Source organism: Anopheles ziemanni (assembly GCF_943734765.1).
Source record: "Anopheles ziemanni chromosome X unlocalized genomic scaffold, idAnoZiCoDA_A2_x.2 X_unloc_53, whole genome shotgun sequence".
NCBI classification, from domain to species: domain Eukaryota; kingdom Metazoa; phylum Arthropoda; class Insecta; order Diptera; family Culicidae; genus Anopheles; species Anopheles ziemanni.
In genome coordinates this window covers 99,791-105,000 of record NW_026689822.1, presented here as the reverse complement: position 1 = coordinate 105,000, position 5,210 = coordinate 99,791, and positions in this window count along the sequence as shown.

The window sequence follows — 5,210 nt, the reverse complement described above, 5'->3', positions numbered from 1 at the left end:
GAGGACTTGGTGAACAAACACTTGATATACACTCTCCGGATGTACTTCGGGTGTCACCTGTTGTCCGAGGCCACTTGCATGGTCGCAAGCGTTGTGATACAATGGCCCTACCGGGCAAACACTTTGGGTTCGCAAGGACTTGGAGTGCCGGGACGGGTTGGCGGATCCAACACTCTGGGTACCTCCGGGTACTTGGGGTTGGTTGAGGACTTGGTGAACAAACACTTGATATACACTCTTCGGATGTACTTCGGGTGTCACCTGTTGTCCGAGACCACTTGCATGGTTAGCAAGCGTTGTGGTCTAATGGCCCTACCGGGCAAACACTTTGGGTTCGCAAGGACTTGGAGTGCCGGGACGGGTTGGCGGATCCAACACTCTGGGTACCTCCGGGTACTTGGGGTTGGTTGAGGACTTGGTGAGCAAACACTTGATATACACTCTTCGGATGTACTTCGGGTGTCACCTGTTGTCCGAGACCACTTGCATGGTTAGCAAGCGTTGTGGTCTAATGGCCCTACCGGGCAAACACTTTGGGTTCGCGAGGACTTAGAGTGCTGGTAGTGGTTGGCGGACCCAACACTCTGGGTACCTCCGGGTACTTGGGGTTGGTTGAGGACTTGGTGAGCAAACACTTGATATACACTCTTCGGATGTACTTCGGGTATCGCCTGTTGTCCGAGGCCACTTGCATGGTTAGCAAGCGTTGTGGTCTAATGGCCCTACCGGGCAAACACTTTGGGTTCGCGAGGACTTGGAGTGCTGGTAGTGGTTGGCGGACCCAACACTCTGGGTACCTCCGGGTACTTGGGGTTGGTTGAGAACTTGGTGAAGATACCCCTGTCACCTTGTTCGAGGCCACTTGCATGGTAGCAAGCGTTGTGATACAATGGCCCTACCGGGCAAACACTTTGGGTTCGCAAGGACTTGGAGTGCTGGTAGTGGTTGGCGGATCCAACACTCTGGGTACCTCCGGGTACTTGGGGTTGGTTGAGGACTTGGTGAACAAACACTTGATATACACTCTTCGGATGTACTTCGGGTGTCACCTGTTGTCCGAGGCCACTTGCATGGTCAACGGTTGAGGTGGTAATGGCGGGTCGGTGCTGTAGGGTGCCGGCCTGTTGGCTGCCTTGGCCGGGTTGGTTGGTTAACACTTGATTGAGCTTGCACCCGAGGGATGGCACTTGAAGGTGGGTACCGGCCGGCTGACCTGGTGTGATGGTTGGTTGGTGAACACTTGGCGGTACTTGCACTTGGCTGTGCTTGGACTTGAAGGTGGGATCCGGCTGGCCTAGGCCATTGGTGGTTGGTTGGTGGGTTAGCCCTTAGCTGGGCTGGCTGGCTGGCTGGCCATCGGTGGTGTGGTGTGTTGGGCGGTTGGTGAACACTTGGCGGTACTTGCACTTGGCTGTGCTTGGACTTGAAGGTGGGATCCGGCTGGCCTAGGCCATTGGTGGTTGGTTGGTGGGTTAGCCCTTAGTTGGGCTGGCTGGCTGGCTGGCCATCGGTGGTGTGGTGTGGTGTGGTGTGTGGAGTCGAGCATCGCGCGCCGTTGCCTTCTTCGGAGTGTTGTGGGTACGCAAGTGCTTGCAGTGCAAAGAGGTTGGTGATGGAGTGACATTGCCTTCACCATGGAGTTGCGGGTACTTAGGTACTTGCAAGGAGATGGTGGTATGGTGGTGTTGCGTGTGTGGTGTTCGATTAGAAAGATATAATTTCTAAGTCCGGATTAGTGCTGTCAGTGGGGCCCCCGCTAACAGGTCCTGCACGGCCACCGTGGGGCTTGACTTGGCGCTATTCCGGACTTGGGGCGATCACGATGTCCCCGTGCGGGACTTAGAAGATGGAAGAACACACGTACCCTTATCCCATGACTTGTGAGCGATTGGCATACGTTACCACATGAAGAGAAAAATTGGCTAAGTCCCGGATCCATATTATATGAACAGAATAATCGGCTAAGTCCCGGATCCATATTATATGAAGAGAAATATCGGCTAAGTCCAGGATCCATATATAATAACCTAATAATCGGCTAAGTCCAGGATCCATATAATATGAAGAGAAAAATCGGCTAAGTCCGAGATTGGGTCTGTCAGAAATACACTTCCAAGTTACCACACAAGCAAGCAAGATGGCCTAGTGATGGATCCATATGATATGAGGAGAAAAATCGGCTAAGTCCCAGATTGGGTCTGTCAGAAATACACTTCCAAGTTACCACACAAGCAAGCAAGATGGCCTAGTGAGGGATCCATATAATATGAATAGAAAAATCGGCTAAGTCCGAGATTGGGTCTGTCGGAACTACACTATCAAGTTACCACACAAGCAAGCAAGATGGCCTAGTGATGGATCCATATGATATGAAGAGAAAAATCGGCTAAGTCCCAGATTGGGTCTGTCAGAAATACACTTCCAAGTTACCACACAAGCAAGCAAGATGGCCTAGTGATAGATCCATATGATATGAAGAGAAAAATCGGCTAAGTCCTAGATCCATATAATATGAAGAGAAAAATCGGCTAAGTCCCAGATTGGGTCTGTCAGACATACACTTCGAAGTTACCACACAAGCAAGCAAGTTGGCCTAGTGATGGATCCATATGATATGAAGAGAAAAATCGGCTAAGTCCCAGATTGGGTCTGTCAGAAATACACTTCCAAGTTACCACATAAGCAAGCAAGATGGCCTAGTGATGGATAAATATAATATGAAGAGAAAAATCGGCTAAGTCCCAGATTGGCTCTGTCAGACATACACTTTCAAGTTACCACACAAGCAAGCAAGTTGGCCTAGTGATGGATCCATATGATATGAAGAGAAAAATCGGCTAAGTCCCAGATTGGGTCTGTCAGAAATACACTTCCAAGTTACCACATAAGCAAGCAAGATGGCCTAGTGATGGATCCATATAATATGAAGAGAAAAATCGGCTAAGTCCCAGATTGGCTCTGTCAGACATACACTTTCAAGTTACCACACAAGCAAGCAAGATGGCCTAGTGATGGATCCATATAATATGAAGAGAAAAATCGGCTAAGTCCCAGATTGGGTCTGTCAGAAATACACTTCCAAGTTACCACACAAGCAAGCAAGATGGCCTAGTGATGGATCCATTTGATATGAAGAGAAAAATCGGCTAAGTCCCAGATTGGGTCTGTCAGAAATACACTTCCAAGTTACCAGACAAGCAAGCAAGATGGCCTAGTGATGGATCCATATGATATGAAGAGAAAAATCGGCTAAGTCCGAGATTGGGTCTGTCAGACATACACTTCCAAGTTACCACACAAGCAAGCAAGTTACCACATGAAGAGAAAGCCGGCAAAGTCCGGGAATGTTACCACATGAACTGGAAAATGGGCAAAAACCTACCTTCACAGGGAACGTGAATAACTAAGGCTGTAGACATTGGATCGACAAGCCAAAGACTGATATGGAAAGGAAATGAGTAGTACTAGCTTTCCTGAGAGTTGCAGAGCTTAGACTGCATATGAACGGAAGATATTAAGCGTCAAAGTCAGAAAAGTTGCCCGAAGGAACACAAGTTCCAACTTAGAGCATGAATACCGCCTAGACGGTAGGAGGTACGGCCAGGCTGAGGAATAAGAAAATGTTGGCCAACATGTTCCCTAACTATCCCCCGAAGACCGCAAAGCAATCCAACATCAACCAAGAAAGTTATAGCCCGATCAAGGAAACACCTACTTTGGACCGATTTTGCACCAAATACATGTACCAAGCACCTTCGGTTGCATACCTGCAGGGGCTTACCATAGTAGGCCATGGAAGACCGATATACCGAACATAATCACTTTCTATCTCCTCGGGTGTTTGAGATAGCGCTTTGCGGTACAAGAACGAAAGTTAGACTATATCTTGGTGCATCTTTTTGCCCAAGATCACAAGACCCTATCTACCAAGGCAAGAAAGTTGTGTGGGGACAAAATGTCCAAAAGTGCCCAAAGTGGCACACTTGAACCATATATTCGAGAAAAACACAAGTGTGGGCCCGAGCTAGCAAGTTGAAATGTTCTGACCGTCAGTAGCCCTAGTTGAGGTGCACTTATCATTATATGAGGCCAACGTGCCAGCTAGTCTCTAAAGGGGCGATATGGGTGTTCCAAGGTTTGTACCCAATTGAGGAAAAAACAGGGTAAGGTACGGTGTACCGCGAATAACTCGGGCTATAGATGTCCGATCGATGAGTTTGGCATATGTATGGAAAGGTCTCGACGAGACCTAACTACCCTGAAAGTATGAAGGCAAAGACTTGAATGACCGGGAAGTTATTAAGTGCACAAGTGGTAAAGTTGCACCAAAGTCCATGTTACCCGAAGTGGTACATGAACACCCAATATTCGACCAAAACACAAGTTTAGAGACGAGCTAGCGAGCTACATTGTTCAGACCGTCAGTAGCCCGCATCAAGACACGCATTTCATTATATTGAGCCTAGCCGCTAGCTCGACTCGAAGTCGGTCATATGGTTGGTTGATGGTTTGGACCGACCACGTGGTGTACCAAGGTGATGTACCTTTCATGAATTAAAACTCTGGCTGTATGGCACTGAGCGACAAGCTAAGGTGTGATTTGGAATAGTCTTGAGTGGGACTATTTAGGAAAAATGCGAACAAAAAATCACAAAGTCCTTGGGCGAAGCTATTAGCGAAACATAGAGCAAATTGGTACCAAAAACTATGGAAATGGGACTTGAGTCAAAAATAACCGCAAGTTGGAGAAGAGATAGCAAGCTTGCGTAGAACAATTATATTTGGTGCATGGTATCACCAACAAAAAAGTATATGGGGCCAAGGTGCTGGCTGGCCTCCAAAGTGGAGATATGGGCGATCCAAAGTTTTTAACCAAGAACGAACAAGTATGGAAAAAACAGGGTAAGGTACCAAGTACCATTAATAACTTCGGCTGTAGATGGCCGAGCGAGGCAAACGGCTCACCGTTGGAAAGGTCTTGGGGAGACCTATCTACCCTGAAAGTTTCATGAGGCTGAGTTGAAAGACCACGGAGATATTAGGTGATGATGGTCCAATTCGGGGACCAAGTCGCAGGAAATGGCGCTTGACCAAAATCACCCTTGGAAGGTGAATACCGGCTTACCGGTAAGAGATAGCGACTTGGCGTAGAATATTCATAAGTTGGGCGTGTAGAGACGCAACTTTTATTATATGAGGCCAACCCGGTC